The sequence below is a fragment of the Sceloporus undulatus genome, chromosome 2, assembly GCF_019175285.1.
Source record: "Sceloporus undulatus isolate JIND9_A2432 ecotype Alabama chromosome 2, SceUnd_v1.1, whole genome shotgun sequence".
Taxonomy (NCBI): Eukaryota; Metazoa; Chordata; class Lepidosauria; order Squamata; family Phrynosomatidae; genus Sceloporus; species Sceloporus undulatus.
Window position 1 is genome coordinate 283,715,748 of NC_056523.1, and position 21,783 is coordinate 283,737,530.

The 21,783-nt window shown below is 37.7% G+C and overlaps 1 long non-coding RNA gene across 1 annotated transcript in view; it reads right to left on the reverse strand.

Moving 5' to 3' along the window:
- Positions 1 to 1,420: 1,420 nt before the first annotated feature.
- Positions 1,421 to 21,783, reverse strand: part of LOC121923740 — a 91,460-nt gene continuing 71,097 nt past the window's right edge. The window contains exon 4 of the long non-coding RNA XR_006102455.1: positions 1,421 to 2,622. This is a non-coding gene — a long non-coding RNA (uncharacterized LOC121923740). The remainder of the gene's footprint in view (positions 2,623 to 21,783) is intronic.

A 21,783-nucleotide genomic window follows, 5' to 3' on the forward strand; every position in this document is an offset into this window, starting at 1 on the left:
AGCCTGACAGTTTCAATATTTCCCAAATTCTATTACTTAGGTGGGCATAATTACCCATTGGGACTTATCTCAGATGATTAATCTTAATATAAGTAACCTGATAAAAATATTGCACAAGATCTAGAGAGATGGGTGGGCTTAGAACTGAGTCTCTGGAGTATGTTAAACATGATTAAAATTAATATTGTACCTAGAGTGGTTTATGTTATTTATCTCTTGCAAGTTTTTCCAAAAGCTAAATGTCAGAGATTTTAGAATTTAAATGAAAAGGTTGCAAATTCCTTTCAAAGAGGGAGAGTTTGGACTTCCAGATGTTCTTACATATCATCAGGAATAGATGTTATCTATTATTAATTTTTGGACATATCCACTTTAAGTAATTCACCATCATCAGCTTTGGAGTCTTCATTTCTGGCATGTATTTTTAAATGAACAGTATTTGGTTCTCATTTAATTTTAAAAAGACAGTCTTTTGCCAACAATTTCAGTAGTTAGAACTATGTGGCAAATATTGTCTTGATAATTGCAATTTGACACATATGCTCATGCCAAATTAACTTTATAGCGGAATCCAGATTTGAAAATTGGTAAGGAACTATTTTTTATGGCATGTGTGGTCCAGTAATGGGATTGTTACCTTAAATCACTTAATTGGTGTTGTTGATGATTTTTTTTCCCTTTTTCAGTTTTGGAAGAGCAGTTTAAACTACCTCTGTCAGCTAAATGGCAATATATAAAACTGAAATATTTGTTACAATCCAGATTTGGCACTGTAGTTTTAAGTGTATCTGAGGTTTCCACAATTTTATAGACATTAATTGAGGCCAACCAAGTAACCAAGCAAGATTGTATGTATGTATGTATGTATGTATGTATGTATGTATATCACAATATCTATTTAAGAAAGGGCTTTCTAAATCAGCGAAACCCCCATCTACCAACATCCTGTTATCTGATGACTCTCTTTTTTGATGCTTGCAAATTAAGGGCAGGTTCCACTAATCTGACAAGGAGGTAGCATTTTTGTCAGTTTTTGCCCATGGAGGCTTGCTTGGGATTGACCATGCAAGCTGTTTGCAAGCTGAGAGGGGAAAAGTCACCAAGCTGACTGAGAGAATTTGCAAATGTGTATGTGTGTTTGTGTGGGCAATCCCAAGCAGGCCACCATAATTCCCTCATGTTCCCTATGTGAGTTCTGCTTTTGACCAATCCCAGTTTCTGACAGTGCTGGAGTCTTTAATCCATCAAACAGTTGGGGGCTTCCTGTACTGCTAATGCTTCCTGATTGCGTATGTTCTGGAGTTGCCCCATAGTACTACATTTTAGGAGGAAGTAATCACACAAGTAAATTTGGTACTGGAAAATTCTTTAATATTCAGGGACGCACATGTTCTTTTGAAGTTCAAATTTGGGGCGCAATAAGTATTGAACTGTTTTTTAAAAAAATATTTTTATTGAACTTTAAAACTTAAGCATAAACATAGACAAACATAGACATATATTCTTCCCTCCCCAATTTTAAAACAAACATACAATATTACAAGCATACAAAACATACAATTTTACATCTTCATTAATGTTTTTGTTTAGTTTATTATCTTTCTAACACAATCAGCATTGATGACCTTTCAATCATTCCCTTTCACTCAATATCCTTCTACTTTATACCTCACTTTCTATTCCTTCAATCATTCTAACGCTAGCTTACCTATTCTTTCTCTCTTTCCTCCCTTCTTTCCTTATCCTTCTTATCTTATCCATCTAAGTCCCATTTTCTCTCTCTTACCATCTTCCACTTACTCTAAACTTCTTTCACTTTCTTTCATTCTCTATCCACTTATACCTTACTTCCTTTCCATCATTTGCTGATTTGTCAGTTCCTTAAGTTCTTGACTTTCTGTCATTTATCACGGTTCTCAATGCCACATCTTCATACTTTGTCATTACTTTCACCATTTTCCCCTTTGTTTAGCTTACTTATTCTATTCTAATTTATGCTTTGATAATGTTCTTAACCTTTATTAGTCATTAATACTTTTAGGGAGAAATCCGGGTTGTTCTCACACTTACTTTCCTTCAATATTAATATATTTTTACTCCCCCCCCTCTTGTTTTCATTGTTTTCAATAAGTACTGAACTGTGAACATTTTCATCAGTCCCAGTACTCGTCATCAGGGTTTCCCAACATTTGAGAAAATATGGTGTTCTTTTTTCAAATATTCTTTCCATTCCTACTGTTTTGGCTCTTACACTTTTTTTCATTGGATATCATATTTCATGATATGCTCACAAACTTTTTCCTCAACCCCTATTTAGTGAATTGAAAATTAGCCTCTTCTCCCTAGGGTTGATTCAACTTGAACCAGATGGTTCTCAGCTGCTCTTCTGTTGTCCTTTGGAAGAAAAGATGATTCTAACCTAATGACTCATGCATTTATAGAATAATTCTTTCCCAGATATACTACATAGCATTGGGAAAATACAGTCCTTTTCAGGGAGAGTCAAGAGAGCCCCTGCCATCCCACAGGAAATCAAGGATGATCTGCATGACCACCATGTATCTGTAGAGTGGAGAAAAAGGTAAGCAGCCATTCTCTTCTGGGATGTTCTGAACCTGAAAACTATAAAATGACAGATGGTAAGGAAGGAAATTGTAATAGCATGCATCTGTGACTTTCTTTCCAATAGCCATCAAGATTATAGACAATTCAGCAGAAACAGAGAGGCTTTCTATACTGTCATTTGGGACGTCCTCCGGACGTCCCATTTTAAAAAAGGGGCGTCTCTTTTAGACGCCCCTGGGCCTAGTACGGACTCCGTCCGTACAAGATGGCGCCGGCCCTTCTACATGGCCGGCGCCATCTTTGCGTATCGGACGCTGAGCGTCCGTACGCGTCGCATCCCTTGTGACGTAGCGAGTGCGCCCCTGGCGCCTCGCTACGTCGCAAACGCGACGGAAAAAGAAGCTCCATTTTGGAGCTTCTTTTTCAGTCCGCAGGGGAGGCGCGCCGTGTGGAGGCTCCGGCTCCCCCACGGACTAGCCGGCAGCGGCGGCAGACCGCCGCAAAGCGGCGGTCTGTACCCTGCCAGAGAATCCCTTTGCAGGCATTCAGTAAGTAGCCCAAGCAGAGAGCTTACACTAATAGTAGGAACAGTAAGAACTCTAGTAGAAGCTGAATGGTTACCTTCAGGCAAGCTACTAAGATAGGCAAATATCTCTGTCAGATAATTTGTTTCTAAGTTGTATTACAACCTTGTTGAAAAAGACAATTTTAGAATCAGTGTTAAATGAGGGACCCCAGAATTGTTGAGAACTGGCAGATTAGTCAGAGTGGCAGATGGATTTCTTGGGGTTGAGGCTTATTCAGGACAAACTAACAAAATGTCCATAATGTTCAGCTGAAAGCAATATTGATAGCCCACAATAAATAAATAAATAAATAAATAAATAAATAAATAAATAAATAATAGGATGGCTCAGAGTCTGCTTTTATTAATCTTCTGGATGCAGAAAAGCGGTCTCTATAGAGATGTCCATTTTGATACCTGAAATTAGCAGAAAAAACAAAGAACAGACACACAATGATGATAAAAATTAAGTAAATGACAATGTTTTGCTAATTTGTGCTAGTCCCAAATTTGCTGCCTGAGGTGATCCAACATCAATGTGCTTAATGACATCAGTGCAATCTATGCAATCTGTTCAGTAGTAGGTAGGGTTAGCCAAGAGAGCATTCAATTATTGTGTCTATGTGATCTATCCATTTACAAGCTGCACTTCTGTACTGGTGTTCACTTCAGCCTAGGGTCACAGAACAGTTGCCTCACTGTGGGAAAACAGAGAAGGGAAGGTACATAAACAGATCTCTAATTTACTGTTCATCTGCTCCAGCTAAAGACAAAGTGTTATGAACTCAGTTGTAAATTACTCAACTCCCATTCAATCCCCAAAACCCTATTTGCTTCTCAGGGTTCATAAGAGTAGGTATTGAAAAACCAGTATTTTGGCAACAAAAATGTTCTCATATTAGGGCTTTGGCTATGTGCCTCCTATTTCTGTCACTTTCTAATGATTTCTCCCAAACTTCCCAATGATTGCTAGTGTCACATCAACTGTTTGAAGTTTCTTGTTGTTGTTAATAAAGTATAATTTAAAATATATGTTATAAGTTGGTGGTATAATAATAAGAAATCTATTTATCACTAAGAATTAGTTTTAAATTAGATTAAAAACAAATTGGCATCATTCCAAACCATTAAGAATAATTCCATCTGGCAAGGCTCCAGCATAACAGCCTTGTGGCAGGATTTCTTATGAGGCAGACTTTTTCTGATGGCAATATACTCTTTCATCTTTACATGGAACCCCAGGAGGTAATAATAGACAAATGAATGGCTGGAAACAATATATATAAGGCGGGGGGGGGGGGGGGGCAGGGAAGGAGAGTAAATTTTAAAATAGTGTAAGTTGTTTGTTCTGTTTGTTCATACCACATCCACCTGATACTTCATCATTCCTGATTCCTGACTCCAAGGAGTGACACATATCCTCTGTTCCTGAGCTATTCCTCAACTCACAGAAAATACTTTTTAGATGCACAGCAGACTAATGAAGTGAGAAACTATCTCTGTACAAAGTTATTGCATGGACTCTGACATGCATACCACCCTCAACATCTCCAGTTAAAACACTATAGTTAATAGTGTGACTGGGATGGATTTCTCTGATATAAGGATGGAAAAATCTATCAATTTCTCTTTTTCTAATAAAAGATCAGTTTCTTTCCATAATTTTAGTACTTAGAGAGATCTTGTAGCACCTTTGAGACCAACTGAAAGAAAGAAATTGCAGCATGAGCTTTTGTAGGCTACTTCCTCAGATGTATTTGGTGGAGTGAAAGCCAAACCCAGACATATATATGCCATTGGTATGTGAGGATGTCAATTCAAATTACAAACCCTTCGTGTATGGAAATGAAGTTGCAGGTCCGGTTTGAATTGACATCCTCACATACCAATGGTGTGTGTGTGTGTGTATATATATATATATGTGTGTGTGTGTGTGTGTGTGTGTGTGTGTCTGGGCTTGGCTTCCGTTCCACTAAATGCATTTCAGGAAGTACTTAAGTCTATGAAAGCTCATGTTGCCAATTTCTTTCTTACAGTTAGTTTGAAAGGTGCTGCAAGATCTCTCTACATACTGATTCTACAGACTAACATGGCTATATCTTTAATTTCCATAATTTTGTTCACTTTGGTAAATTCTTCAAAGTTTGACTGAGCTGAAATCCTTCAAATGCGTTGGAGGGGAATTTCCTCCACATTCAAATCATTGGCTGATTTTTCTTGTCTCTTACCACTTAAGCAGTCTCTTTGAAAATATCCATTCTGACCACGTGTATAGCATTGAAGTCCAGCCTTGTTTGTTGATTGGCCTCTAGGTGGTTACTTGCAAATTTCCTATCCCTTTCTTCTCTAGCTGTGTAATTTGAACTAGAGTGGGACCCATCATTCAGAACAGCAGGTGCCCTTTTCCCATGTAATAACAATAAAATGAAATCCATTGGTAAAACCTCAAACAAAACGCCAATCATTCATTCATTATCCACTTCTTCCATCTGTGTGTCAGTTCTTTAAGGCCATGCATGGAAGTTGTCTGGTGGTTGTTTGAGAATTGAAGTACGTACATTTTTGCTGGCTTGAGACATATCTGCTTGCTTAAAATTTCTACTGCTGTTTTTGAAAGCTCAGGGGGAAAAATACACACACATGGAAGCCAGCTTTTAGGGGAACTTCTAATCAAATATAGGTAAACAACTTCTTCTTCTTCTTCTTCTTCTTCTTCTTCTTCTTTTTGTATCCTATCCTAAGAGGGGTTTACTGACAGAATAAACATAGTTTTTTCTCTCTCTCTCTCTTTTTAACAGGAACATCCAGAGTAATTACCCATGTGTTTACTACAAACTAATTCTGTGCTAGCCCTGCTGCATTCCACTTAAGACAGGTACCAAACTTCAAACATGCTCTCATTTCCCCAATTCTGAATAAAGCTTCTCTTGACCCCTCCTCTCTGCCTTGCTATCGTCCGATTAATCTTCTTCCCTTTCTTTCTAAAGTTTTGGAATGGGTTGTTTATTCTCGCTGTCTTGAGTTTCTTGAAGCCAACTCCATCCTCGATCCCTTTCAGTTTGGTTTCTGCCCAAGGCATTCTACAGAGACAGTTCTCACTAAGATCTCTAATGACCTTTTACAGGCCAAGGCTAATGGCCTTTACTCTGTTCTCATCCTTCTTGATTTGTCTGCAGCCTTTGACACCATTGATCACTGTCTTGTAGTTGATATACTTTCTGACCTTGGATTCTCAGACTCTGTTCTCGACTGGTTTAGATCTTATTTGTCTGGCAGATCTTTTGCAGTGGTTGCAGGTGGTCACACTTCTTCTCCTGTTCTCTTATCTGTTGGAGTTCCCCAGGGCTCTGTTCTGGGCCCCCTTCTGTTTTCTCTCTACACACTGTCCTTAGGTAAACTCATCAGCTCTTTTGGTTTTTCCTACCATCTGTATGCCGATGACACCCAGTTGTATCTTTCCACCCCTGACCTTTCTCCAAGGCTTGAACAGCATGTTTCGTCTTGTCCCTCAGCTGTCTCACAGTGGATGCACCATCGGCGTTTGAAGCTCAACATGTCCAAGACAGAGCTTCTTGTCTTTCCTCCTAAGTCCACCCTTCAACACTCCTTTTCTGTCTCTGTGGACAACATTTCTATTCAACCAGTCCAGCAAGCCCACAGTCTTGGTTTCATCTTTGATTCTTCTCTGTCATGTATCCCTCAGATCCAGACCACAGCCAAGACTTGTAGATTCTTTTATATAATATTGCCAAAATCCGACCATATCTCTCCGCCTCTACTGCCAAGATCCTGGTCCATGCCCTAGTGATCTCACAACTTGATTACTGTAACTGACTGGGCTTCCTCTTTATCACCTCTGTCCTTTAATTTCTGTCCAGCATTCAGCTGCATGCATTATCACATCCGGCCACCGCTCTGACCATATCTCTCCTTTTTGGCATCCCTTCACTGGCTCCCCCTCCCTTTCCGCATTCAGTATAAGCTCCTGATGTTGACATTTAAAGCCCTCCATGGGCTGGCCCCTCCTTACTTATCAGACCTATTTTCTCCTCACCTTCCCACTAGGGCCCTCCATTCTGGTAGTCAAGGTCTGCTGTCCCAGCCCAGGATTTCCTCTGCCCCATCTTGGATTCGCCCCTTTTCACTCACTGCCCCTCACTCCTGGAACCTTCTTCCCCCACAAACAAGAGCCATCACTTCTTTAACCAGCTTCAAAACGGAGTTGAAGACCATCCTGTTCAGAGAAGCATTCCCAGACATTGCATAATTGTCACTTGCTATTTGATGTTCTTTTGTTGCCTGTTTTATCAAATCATTCCCTGTATTGCTATGTATTTTATATGTATTATCCTACTAGAGAAGCTGACTATCTCCAACAGACCTCCCTGGAAGAAGATTAACCATCCATTAAGAAGCCAAGCCCTCCCTCCAGTCCATCTCCCCTGATCCAGGCCTCGGAGGTAGAGAAGAACTGCTGGCCCTCATCCCCTTCCCCACCACCACTCCCTTCTCCTTTTGTGTTGTGTCTTTTTAGATTGTAAGCCTGAGGGCAGGGAACCGTCCAATTAAAAAGATTGTATGTACAGCACTGGGTAAATTTACAGCACTTTATAAATAAAGGTTAATAATAATAATAATAATAATAATAATAATAATAATAATAATAATACCAATTATCCCTACAAACATAATATTGCATTTTAAAAAAGGCTAGCGAGCAGCATTGGTTAGTGGGAGGAACATATAAAAGCAGAGATTGGAAAACTTTTTTTTTTTTTTTGGAAAAGGGTTTTTTGGGGAGGGGGGATGTTTGTTGGTTTACAATTCCCATCTGCTGTTTAAAGCAGTTATTGTAAAGCTGCCAAAGACACAGCTTGGAAATGTATGCAAAGGGATCTTGTAGCACCTTTGAGATAACTGAGAGAAAAAAAGTACTGAAATAAATGCTATTGGGCTTTTCTTTCCTCTGTTCAGTTCAGAGACTGGAAAACATAATTCCCAACCAATTTCCAATTTTCTTCTCATTTTTTAAAGACATTGCTTAAAAAAAATAATGGCATGCTCTGAGCAACTGTGACTGCAGCTTGATGTATCATGATTATGCTTAATAATGTTACAAAAACCCATCCTTTGATCTTTGTTTTGGCCATGCAATCTCAGGGTTCATTCCCACTGTGATTTAAAGTGAATTGCTGATTGGGTTATATGTGCCTTGTTCCCACTTAAAACCATCATTATGAAGCAAGGCAAACACAAAAAACCTGCTCTTTCCTGATACTAGTTCTTTGCCAGTTCTTTGGAAAAGAATCAGTTCTGAAGTATGTTTGATAAGTGGGAATGAGGGATCTGAATCATTCTGGAGAGGAGGGACTATGGCAGCTGGGTCTGACAGAGGAATGTTTACTTTCAAGTAGAGACAGCCCAGGCTCCTGAGGAGAAAAAGAGGGAGCAATTCTTCCCTCCTCTTCCTCCTCCTTGGCTTTCCAGCCTTTACTTTCAAGTAGAGCCCAGGCTGCTGGGTTGGAAAAGAGGTAGTGATCCTCCCAAGGCAGCGTGGTGAAGAGGTTTGAATGCTCGACTGGGACTCTGTATACCAGTTTGAATCCCAGATCACCCATATAAACTAGTGGGTGACCTTCGGCTAGTCACAATCTCTTAGCCTCAAAGGATGACAATGGAGGAGTCTTCCATGACATCCATGGATGCATACATCTCTGGGGAGAGTCCACCATGATATCCATGGATGCATGGATCCCGGAGGAGAGTCCTCCATGACACCCATGGATACATGCATCCCAGAGGAGAGTCTTCCGTGACACCCATGGATTCATACATCCCAGAGGAGCGTTCTTCATGACACCCATGGACACATGAATCCTTGGGGAGAGTCTTCTATGACACCCATGGACACATTCATCCCAGAGGAGAGTCTTCCATGGCATCCATGAATCCCAGAGGAGAGTCCTCCATGACACCCATGGAAACACGCATCCCTGAGGAGAGTCCTCCATGATCCATGCATCCCAGGGGAGAATTCTGGCCATGGCTCCCTCCCATGTTTTCTTGAATGTGTTGCCAGTTATGTCACTTATGGTGTATAGATGACTGACAGGCATTTTAAAGTAGCACAAACCAGTGGGAATGAAAATCATGCCAAAATAGAAGCAAATAAAGAAAATACCCACTTCCATAGTGGGAACGACGCATTAATTGGAATCCCTCTTTTGTTGGCAAGATGGTTGGCTGATGGGTTTTTAATTTGTTTTTAATATGTGTATTTTGATGTATTTGATTTTATTGTGTTGTTCACCGCCCTGATCTTTGGAAGGGCGGTATACAAATAAAATTTTTATTTATTATTATTATTATTATTTAATTAACAGACCTGGAGTGAAAGCGAATCACAAACCAGTTTAAATGTAAGTGGGAATAAGCCTTCAGGGTACAGAAAACACCTGATCTATCTACCCAATTTGGAAAGCTACATGGTGCTCACTTTTGTTGTAGATGGATGACACAGGGTAGGGCTGATCAGTAATGTCATGTTTTTGGTTTTGGAAGCCCTATTTAGAATATAAGTCTAAGACATTATTTAATGTTGATTCCATTGTTTTAGTTTTATTGGCTTCACTAGGATTCAATTAGCTTAAATCTAGATACTACCAATATTGGAAAATGATTATTTTTTTTCTGTTCTCCCCTCCCCCTCACAAAGGATAAATTTGTTTTTAGCTCAATCATTAGGAATATTATTTGGATGAAAAATACACCTTAATATTGCAAATGAATTTATAAATAATTCCTCCCAGGTTGGCTGAAAGACGTTACTACAGAATACAGCACTACGTGCTGTTCAAGAAAGGTCTATGAAAAACAATGGAAAATGCATATTCATTTCTTGCATTTCTTTAATGTTATTTGCTTGTAACCAGTAAATAACCTCTCACCGCTGTTCCTAAAACAATTCACACAGCTTCGTCATGTTTATGATCCAGTTAGAAAGGTCCCAAATTGAAACCACTAATCTACCCAACTACAAATTATTAAGAAATTCACATCCAGACTTTGCAGCTAGGTATTATAAATGTCTTCAATAAAAACTCTTCAGCATGCAGGAAGAACATTCAGAAATAATTTCCAGCTCAAGCTGCAAAGATTCAGAAATAAGAAATGCAGCCACAAAATTCATTTGTGTGTATGAAAAGAGTTCATGGAAATGATCTTCTGCATTTGGGACAATGATGACTGTTTTCAGCACAAAATATATGGAATGATGAAATTTCCCTGTCAGATATAGATATGGAGATATATCTATATCTATATATCTATATCCTATCTATCTATCTATCTATCTATCTATCTATCTATCATTTGATTTCCCCCCTCAACTATAGAAAAAGGGAGAACACTACATATTTGTAATGTCCTAATGAATCTTGCAGTAAATTGTGTTTAAAATTAGGAGAGAAGCCAGTCTAACCTGCAAATTATTTACAATTCAGGATAATTTTTTTTGCCAGATATTTCGTACTAGTGGAAGAATACAAGGAGTGAAAACTGCTGAACAAAAAGTCGGCATAAGAAAACACAGCTGGTTCCTTGGGGAGAGCATTCCACAACACAGGAGGCCCTTTTTACAGTGATCTCTTGCTTTGCTTTAGAAGTCATTGGAACTCAACCAAGGGACTCTGGAAAAGATTTTAATACTTGGGTAGGTTTATATGAGGACAGAAAACTGGAATGGCTTCTGATGCAGATGCAATTCAAGGTAGTGGTAAAAACCAATGTGAAAGGCACCTTTGAATACAAATGAATACATCTGTCTGTGTCATTTTAACTTTCACATAAATACATTCCATCCCATTTCTATATTATTCTGCATTTTTTTAAAAAAAGAAACAATCTTAATAACATTTGATTTTATACATGAGCCAGTTACTTTCCCCAGCTGTTAGGGTTCAACTTGGAAAGATTTTTTTTTAAAAAAAAGAATGAATAGAAAAGCATGCTGAAGCAATTCATAACAGAGTATGTATACAAAGACATTAACATCTTAGTCTATGGCCTTGCTGCAGTGGCCAGAATACTCCAAGGGGCAGCCCGGAGTATCCTGGCCCCAACAGCTGCCCTGTTCCTCCCTATCCAATTTACCTGGCCTTCTGTTTCTGCGGTATGGTGGCTGTCTGCACAGGCATCCTTCTGGACCGACTGATGCATACATGGTTAGAACAAGGCACTCAGAGATGCTGGATGCCTCATTCTGACTTCAGTACAAGTGACTGACAGTGGTGTATGTGCCTGGTGGCTTAGTGGGATGCCTGAGCAAAAAGCTGCCTTGGCACATGAACAGAGAGTTCCAGATCTTCCCAGAAGATCCAGAACAACTGATAAGGGTTGGCTTTTTCCAAGTGTATTAACCATGTTTTGTCTTGGTTTAGTGTGGGATCTGCCGAGCACCATCTAGTCTGCCCACACCAGTTTCCGGCCCTTCGGTCATCCAAACAGGACAACACCAGAACAGGGGAGAAATGCCTTTGGCCCATGCAGACACGACCTGTATGAGCAGGAAAAAATATAAAAGGAATCTTATAATACCTTTGAGAATGACTGAAATAATTTTATACCATAAGCTTTCAATTACTTCATTTCTGATGAAGTGGACTAGTGTCCAACAAAGCTTACTCTAGAGATTTTGTTCATTTGATCTCAATAGTGCTCCAAGAGTCCTTCATATCTTTCAAAGTTAGCAGGATGATGCTCTGAATCCCAGAGATTTTTCGCACCACTGCTGATTTATGCATCATCCCCCCCCCCCACCGCTTGGTTATGGTTTGTTTCAGCATATCATTATATTTATTTTTTTCTTTAAAGTAATTTTCCAAGCTCAGTTATATGCATTTGGTTAGTCACTGTGGGAAACAGGATGCCTGACTAGAATAGTCTGATCCAACAGGGCTTACTTTATGCTTGTCAACAATCACTACTACGTCAGCTTTTTCACACTTATTGATACGTGCATCAACATCCTTCACTACTCTCTACTGTGTTCTACCTCTCTTTAACATACATCCATTGTACAGCCTAAATGTTGCTTCCTTTGCTAAAGTTCTACCCTACAATCCACATTTAATGCATGTTGACAGGCAATTGTTAAGTCCTGAAACATGGCATTATAATCAAAATTTTATTTCAGCATGGGCAGGAAGCATATTTCACATTACAAGGTAATCAAAAGTAGATGAGCTGCATCTAGGACCCCCTGGAAAAGCCTTCAGAGTTGAAAAAGTACCTTTCTAGTAGGATTTCAGTATTAGCTTTAATCACAGAATATTGGAGGTTACTTATCTAATGGCAGTAAAATAAAAGAAGGAAAGTTTGTCATCTTGGCAGCTTTTTGGTGCCCAGAAGTTTAGTTCTATCCATATTTGCCCTTTTCAGTTTAACTTTCTCAATACAGTTTCTCAAGTGTAGTTTTCTACTTTCCTTCTGCAAACAGGTCATGTTTACTTACTCACTGCTATATATTGTATTATTACATTTCACCATTTTCTCTACCATATAGGGAGGAAAGAAATGTTGCCATTATCTTTGTGTTCAAGTTACTGCTCTGTAATTTTAAGTAGACACTTGTGTCTTGTTTATTTCTTTTTTACAATAATTTCACAGCTAGGCACTGACATACTAATGTACCTCTTTCTTGTTACTGACACAGAAGATATTTAGTGATGCCTTGAGATTTTGTTCTAGAGTCTCTCATCCTGGGAGCTTGTTTTGTTTAAAACCAATAAAAATGGGAATGAATAGGATGGATCTATTCTTGGCAGGCAGTTTGGTGATGAAAACACCTTTGATGCCTATGTATCCACAGTTTCAGAAAGTCCATGCCAAGATTTCTGTTTACTGTTCCTTTTTTCATTTCCAGAAACAAATTTTAGCAGAATCAATCAATATTATACAGTATGCCATACAAACTTGTACAGGTATTGTGTGGATTTGTGGTGCTCTTAACTCAGAATCAGGGCAGATAACAACTTTTGGGAAGAAGCTAGGTAACCACTTTCCTGCCCTGTTTCCCAGTTAAAAGTACTTGGCGCATTAAAAGTGATTCATAAGAAAATATTGTATTTGGAAGGAAATTTTGGTTCACTCCTCAAAAAAGACAAATTGCCAAGGTTCAGGACCTGGAGAGTAGACCTCTATATGTGATATTATCCAAACAATTAAGCATGTCATCTGTTTCAGTGTTGAAATATACAAGTGAATCCTGTGGCTTCTTTGAGACTAACTGATAAAAAGAAATAGGGTTTCATGGCTTCAGATGCATCAGATGAAGTGGCTGTCACCACAGAGAGAGCTGTCTGCCTAGCTCTTGCTTGGTGAGATCCTCCGGGCAAAGGAATCCAGTAAAGTGTCTCCTCTGGAGTTCTTAGGATACTTTTTTCCTACTTATGGAGAAGGAATGGAGAAAATATTTGATAATATTCAAAATAGGGTTGAAAAACATGGGGGAATTTTAGTGTCAAGAAATCCCAATAAGAAGAATCCTGGACTGATGAAAATTTTCACTCTTTGAGACTTACTCAGCAGCAAATTTGCACTTTTTCTCTCTCACAGAACACATATTCTGCACATGAAACAACATTTTATGCACATAAAATAATATTTGTATAGAATAATATTATTTTCTCCACAGAAAATGCCATAATTTGGGACTTATTCTGTACAAAATTCACATATAGTGTCTGTGCAGAAAACAGCATTTTCTGTGCAGACAAATTCCCTTTTCTGTGGAAATTACATGTGAATTCTGTGCAGAATATGTCCCAAATGGCAAATAATCTTCTACAATTATGTGATTTTCAAAGATCTTCTCACAGCAGGAATAAAATTGTGAAAATTACTCATTGCTTCCTTTGAGAAGTAACTCATTGAAAAATTATTATTTATATACTATAAATAAAAGAAAACTAGTGATACTTTGTGTTCTTAACATATTACTTGGATTGAAATATACCTTTCTGTAATCAAAATTGAAAAACTTTTCAGTTTCAATGTTGTGTTTCTCTGAATCTCCTTGTCTTTAGTACTGTATCACATATGGGTGTTCTGCTCTCTGTTGTGCCTTTCTATATTATACTGATATGCAGAGCCAAGATGAGGGAATTCTTTAAAAACAAACAAACAAACAAACAAACATAAAAACCTCCACAGGTAACCTGAATGGGATTGTCCTAGCTGTTATCCCTTCCACTTCAAAAAATTAAAATAATAGATGGCTGGAGACTGTTAAACAGCACTGGCTGAGACTATACTTTCTATTCTGACAGATTTAAAACATGGTCCAGAATTGATTAAATTTATATTTCAAAACAACTATGCAAAAATATTCAGAAATTAAAGATCTGTCCTAAAACCTTTTCAGACCATAATACAATAAGATTGGTACTCAAGGCACATAAAAAAGACTGAGTATGGAAGCTAAAGGATTGCCTATTAATGGATGAAGAGGTTGTGAAAAAAGTAAAACAAGAACTTAAACATTATTTTTGAGAAAATACAACTGAAGGGTTGTCAGCCCAAATCATATGGGATGCTGCTAAAACCATGGCCAGAGGACATTTTATCCAACAAGAAGCTAGGAAAAAAAGATTCCAGAAACAAAAAGAAAATGAAATAATGGAAAAATTGGAAAAACAAGAACAAAAATTTAAAGAAAATCCTAAGGACTGGAAACTCAAAAAAGATCTTCAGATTTTAAGGAACCAACTAAACCAATTGATTTCACATCAAATTGCAAATAAGATAAAATATGCAAAACAACAATATTTCGAACATGCCAACAAAAATGGGAAATGGCTAGCGTTTAAAATAAAGCAACAAAATGAAAAAAGCATTATAACAAAATTGAGAGATAAAGGGCAAGAATTTACACAGCAACAAAAATTCAAACACATAGAAACGGAATATTACCAAAAATTGTTCCATGCAGAAAATTCAACAGAACCAATGAAAATTAAAATCCAAGAATTTATTAAAAAAAGAACAAATCCCTAAATTCTCTGATAAACACCAGGAAGAATTGAACGCACCAATAACATGTGAAGAAATCATTCAAGCAATAAAGAATGTAAAAGAAAGTAAGACTCTGGGACCAGATGGTCTCATGGCCAAATTTTATAAGACCTTTCAGAAAGAACTACTTCACTCTTTGTATAATACTATAAAAGAAATTGGAGATGATAAATTTCCACAAACCTTGCACAATGCAACAATTACTTTAATACCAAAAGAGGATAAAGATCTTGGACATATTGAAAATTATAGACCTATTGCTTTGCTAAACCAAGATTATAAGATCTATGCTTCAATTTTAGTGGGAAGGCTTAAAAAGGCATCTGAATGGATACATGAAGACCAGGTGGGCTTTCTTCCAGGATGTCAGATCAAAAATAACATAAGAACAGTAACGGATATAATAGAATTTTACGAGCATAATAAAGAAAAGAAATTGGGAATCGTATTTTTGGATTTGGAGAAAGCTTCTGACAACCTTTATGAAAGAAGTGCTATCTCAAAGTGAGATAGGAGATAACTTCCAAAAATGAGTTAACACAATATATTCAAAACAAACTGCCCAGATATCTATTAATGGGGAAAAATTGGATGTATGCAAGATTAACAAGGGAACAACGCAGGGCTGCCCCTTTTCCCCTGCTATTTATAATGACAATAGAAATCCTACTAAGGAAAATAAGGAAAAATAATTGAATAAAAGGTTTCCAAATTTTAAAAAAAAATCATTTTATAGTTAAGGCCTTTGCAGATCATATTGCAATATTTACTGAAAATCCAGTAAGTAATATCTCAAAATTATGTCTAACTTTGGAAGAAACATGCATTTTAGCAGGATTTAAGATTAATACACAAAAAAGTGGAATATTGACAAAAAACCTTTAAAAAGAAAACAGAAATAGAAAAAGAAACAGAAATGAAAATGGTACATAAAGTAAAGTATTTAAGTATCACATTAACAAATCAGAATGCTGATCTTGTGGAAAACAGTTATATAAAAACTTGGAATAAAATAAGAGAAAAGTTAACTAAATGAGAAAACTTACAATTATCACTACTTGGTAAAATTTTGCTGATACAGATGTTTGCTCTGCCAAAAATGTTATATTTATTTCAGAAAATCTCTATTATTACATCAGATAGCTTCTTTAAAAAATGTACCAAAGATATCAGAAACTTTATCTGGCAAGGGAAAAAGCCCAGGATAAAAATGTTGGTGTTACAGGACAGCAAAAGAAGAGGAGGTCTGGGCTTACCAAACCTCCAATTATATTTTAATGCGTGTGCCTTAATGTGGATAAAAGACTGGATAAATCTAAAAAATCGGAGTCTTCTGGAACTAGAAGGAGTTAGAAAAAGGTTGGCATGCATATATTTGCTACCAGGAAAATGAACCATTTAAAGATTTCAATAAGCACTTTATAAGGAAGGCTTTAATTAGGATATGGAACAAGTATAAGTGGACCCTTTACTTTAAACTCCTGAGATGGACATCCACTCAAGAAGCTTTTCACAGAAAAGAAGGACTATATAAAGGAAAATGGATCACCTACAAGGATTTACTAACTAAAACTACTAAGGTAGAAACCTTCAAAACACTAACAGACCTACAGAAAGAAGGCCTTGAGATTCATGGGTTGCTGTATCATCAGCTAAAAAAGAAATATAAAAAAGATTTTAAAAACAATGGAATAGAATTTGAAGCAAAAAGTGTAAATTCTACTAAAAGATGGAAAACATATGATATCTAATATTTACAAGATCTTGTTAAATATTGAGTTGGAAGAAGACAGGGTTAAAAATTGCATGGTGAAATGGATGCAAGACCTAGCAAAACAAATACCACTGGAGAGCTGGGAGAGGGTATGGGAGAAAAACTTAAAGTTTACTAAATGTGCCCAGCTGATTGAAAACTACTGTTAAGTACTCTATGGATGGCATCTTTCACCTGCTCAACTGGCGAAGATGAAGAATAATAAGGATGACAAATGTTGGAAATGTGGACAGAATAATGCTTCCTTTTACAACATGTGGTGGATTTCTGAAGAGGGAAGAAAATTTTGGGAAAAGATCCACCTCAAAGTTCAGATGGTATTTGAAAAGGGACCTAAACTATGCTTACTGAATATTACGGAAGATTTAAAAGGAAAACTTAAGGAAGAAATAGATATCATTCTTTATTTGATTACGGCGGCACGCTTAATATATGCGAGGAACTGGAAAGGTGAAAACGAACATATGTTAGAGGACTGGATAGTAAAAATCAGTGAACTCATGGTAATGGATAAAATAATGATGGAAATTAAGGACTGATCAGAACAAAATTCCCAAAGAAAATTGAGAAAAGTAACTAAACTCTGGGTTTAAATCTTAGAGGGAATGAATAGTATTATTTATTATTTGCTGAAACAAAGTTTTTTCCTCTCTTTGTTGAATACTTTATAAGAGGAGCTATAAAAGGGTAAAAGGGCAAAAGAATAATAAGTTAAGCTTTGTGGGTTGTAAAAACCATTAAATAACTTGGCGCCTAAAAGGCCAAGATCAACAAAATATGAAAGCAAATCTTAAAAGAATAGGGATTGTATATGGGGAAGGGAATAAGCTATCTCTAGAAAAGGAACTCTGAAGGGTACATCTATCTCTTTAGTTTACTTATCCTTCTCATATATGGGTAATAGAGGGAAAAGTCCGCAAAATGTAGTCAATATTTTTATTTTTATTTTTTCTAAGTGAGTAAACTCTGTATCGTGTAAAGAGAAATCTAGTAATATAAATAATGTGTTAAGCAACAGAAGATAATGAGAATTTCAAAATATGTAAGAAATCTCATCTTTTTAAATAAAAAAATGCCAAAAAAAAAAAAAAGAGAGAGAAACAAAGAAAATTAAAATAACAAGACAAAAAGTCAGAAACCTATCTTCCTCTACAGAGGGTAAGAAGGAAGGAAAATATTAACTTTCTGTAGCACAGAATTCTATACATAAATGGTAGGATGGTGCTTTTTTTTGGGGGGGGGCTAATATCTCGTTACTTTCTTACATAGATTTCAACAGCTGCCTAATGTTTAAAATAATTCTGTTCCCCAGTGTCCCAGATAACCTGCTAATATACATCAGAAATAAATATCTAATAATGAACTAGACATAAGAAGCCTTGTGTTTTGTGCAAGAAAGAGTCCCATTGCATATTTAAAGTTAATATGAAATTACCATTTCATACTGAGAAAAAGGCTACAGCAGATTGAGCACTTATTATAAACCCTACAGCCTTGATGTGGAAAGTATTCACTTTATTTAGAAAAGTTCGAGTCATCATGCATACTCTGCATTTCCATTAAAAAAGCATTTAATTCCAGCTGAGTAAAAGTTCCACAGCTGAGGCCTTTTGCAAATTATAATCACTTCTTATATAAACTTTGCTACTGAAGGATCTTTCATAATCCATTAGAGTAAAGAGGCATGGGATAATATAATAGGAATGACCTAATAATTCTTCAGAGGTACCTGGCAGAGAGCCTATCTGTAGACAGAGTTTGTACCATACAGTCCAAACAAGTTGTCTCCAAATGAAGGGGGTAATACATATTCCCAGGAAGGAGGCCTGCACTCTTGGTACTAGCAGACATTAATGTGGTTATCTGGAAGCAAGTACAAGGTGTTTGAGCCAAAGAAAGAGGTGGATGGCAAGGCAAGGCCAAGACATTTTGATGCCTGAAGTGGAGAAATAAAGAACATTTCCACCATACAGTTTAAGTTGCACAGTACTCAAAGACAGTCAAATATATTTTGGCACATGAGGCAACAGCCCGATGAGTGTCATTCCCATGCTTGAAAATAAAACTAATTTGTTACCTAACCAATTAAAATAAAGTTGCTTTATCATGTCATCCCATAGGCAGGCACTTCATTCTATCTGATAGAAGGACTTGGGCTTGGGAGCAGCATGACCCTACAACTCAGAAATCACATCATGTAGCCTTTGGAAGAATACTATAGGCCTGAACAGACAGTGCCACCAGGGCTCCCTTAGAAATAATATTCTAAGAAACATTACTTGATATTACCATCATATGATCTTTTGCTGGTACTGGTTAAATTGTTTTGGCTATAATTTATATCCATATATTAAAACATTTCCACTTAATGTACAGTGGGCCCTTTGTTTATGCAGGGGATCCTTTCCGGACTCTCCCGCGTAAAACAAATAACGTGTATGCTTGAGCCCCATTTAAATGAATGGTGCTCATGAACGCAGTGGCACAGTGGCATGCACATGCGCGCCAAGGGCATATGCCCCATTTGTCCCTATGGGACACGCCGCCTCTTCCTCCCTGTGTGGCTTTCAGCGTATGTTGAAAGCTGCATAAAGCACGCCCGCGTATGATGTGGGCACACTGTATTCCCCAACACCACCATCTTTGTAGTGGAACAGTCTAGGGGAAGCTGTACCACATGATTCTGATGGTTATCAGCTCTCATTCACACTTCACTATTTCCTTTTGCTTGTGTGAAAACAATGACCATACTTGTGGCGAGGACACAGGCAGAAGAATGTTGGGAAAAGCCAATGAGAGTGAAGCTAGAAAAGATGGGGGCTGCTCCCAGGAGCAAATGTAAATAGAGGGACAGAGCAGTGTTTGGAATTAATTAAGACAGTTTCATTTTACGCTGAAGCGTTTAGCAGCCTAGGAGGCTGAGGGAGACTGCTGTGAGGTGCAGTTAGAAGGGGGTTTATGTACCCAAGATAAGGAGAGATGTTGCAAAGCTCCTTTCTCATTTTCCCTCCTCAAATATTTTAATATTCTTTCTATCCCTAATTTGTCAGTGCCTTCAGTGTAGCAGTTTCTTCAATGGGACAGAAGAAATGGACTTTGTGAATTTCCCATTTCACAATGAAGATTGGCACACCATGGACTCACTGTGAGTGAATCATTGGGGAAATGTTAGGGAAGCTTGCATGTAATAATAATAATAATAATAATAATAATAATAATAATAATAATTTATTTTTATCCCACCCTTCTGTGCAAAAAAACCCAGGGTGTCTTACAAGATTAAAACATAATTCCCATATCCCATAATCTCACCCTCCTAAAATACAATTAACCCTGTGTGTAATCCTGAAGCTCTTCCCCAGCGTGATGCTATCATGAGCTCTCTCTAGCGTCCTGGAATCATTCAGGAAGAGTGACTTTATATTAATGAAAAATTAAGGTTAATAGGAATGTCACTCTCCTGAACGATTCCAAGACACTAGAGGGAACTCACGATTGCATCATGCTAGGGAAGTGCTTCAGGGTTACACACACGCGTGCTTCCCTAACGTTTCCCCAGCTATTCCCTGATGGTAAGTCCATGTGTGATAATTTGCAGAGGGACAATAAGCAAACACATTGTTAGATACCCCATTGATTGCACAACTGTGTCCCTACCTGGACCGAAAGGACCTTGAAGCAGTGGTACTTGCACTGGTAATCCCTCGTTTAGATTTCTGTAATGCGCTCTACTTGGGGCTACTCTTGTACCAAGTTTGGAAGCTTCAGTTGTTCCAAACTGTGGCAGCTAGAGTGGTCATTGGTACATCTAGGTTTGACCATATAACTGTTAGGAAATGACATTTATGTATCCACAAGGTGGAGCTGTAGCAGAACCTATTGCAGCTCTAGTGGCAGTTATATGTGTCAGCATTTAAACAGTGCATCATTGGAATGTTGATGCCCTAACAATAACACCAGTGTTAAAATGTCTTCACTGGCTGCCAATTAGCTTCCGGGCACAATACAAGGTGTTGGTTATTACATTTAAATCCCTACATGACTCGGGCCCAAGTTACTTGTGGGAACACCTCTCCCTACACATTCCGCCCTATACTTTCATAATATCAGGGAAGTACTTATTGGAACATCATAATACTAGGTTAATGACAACTTCCCATAGAGCATTTACAGCTGCAGTTCCAAAATTATGGAATAGCCTACTGGAAGCGATCCGTCTCATGAATACCTTAGAGGCCTTTAAGAAGGCACTCAAAACAGATCTCTTCCAGTGGGCTTATCCATCAGACTCCATATAAAAGCTTATGATCATAGAATCACAGAATCGTAGAGTTGGAAGAGACCACTAGGGACATCCAGTCCAACCCCCTGCCATGCAGGAAATCCAAATCAAAGCATCCCCGACAGATGGCCATCCAGCCTCTGTTTAAAGACCTCCAAGGAAGGAGACTCTATCACCCTCCAAGGGAGTGCATTCCACTGTCGAACAGCCCTTACTGTCAGGAGGTTCCTCCTAATGTTGAGGTGGAATCTCTTTTCCTGTAGCTTGCATCCATTGTTCCGATGATGTTCTACTCTCGACTATGATTATTGGCTACTGATGAAGTGTTTTTTTAGAGAACTAATAGGAATGTGGTGAATTCAGTATTAGTGTTTTATCAATTGTATTTATATTATTGTATTTTTTTTAATTGATGTAATCCCGCCTCGATCCTTGAGAGAGGCGGGAAATATAAATAAACATCATCATCATCATCATCATCATCATCATCATCATCATCATCATCATCATCATCATCATCATCAT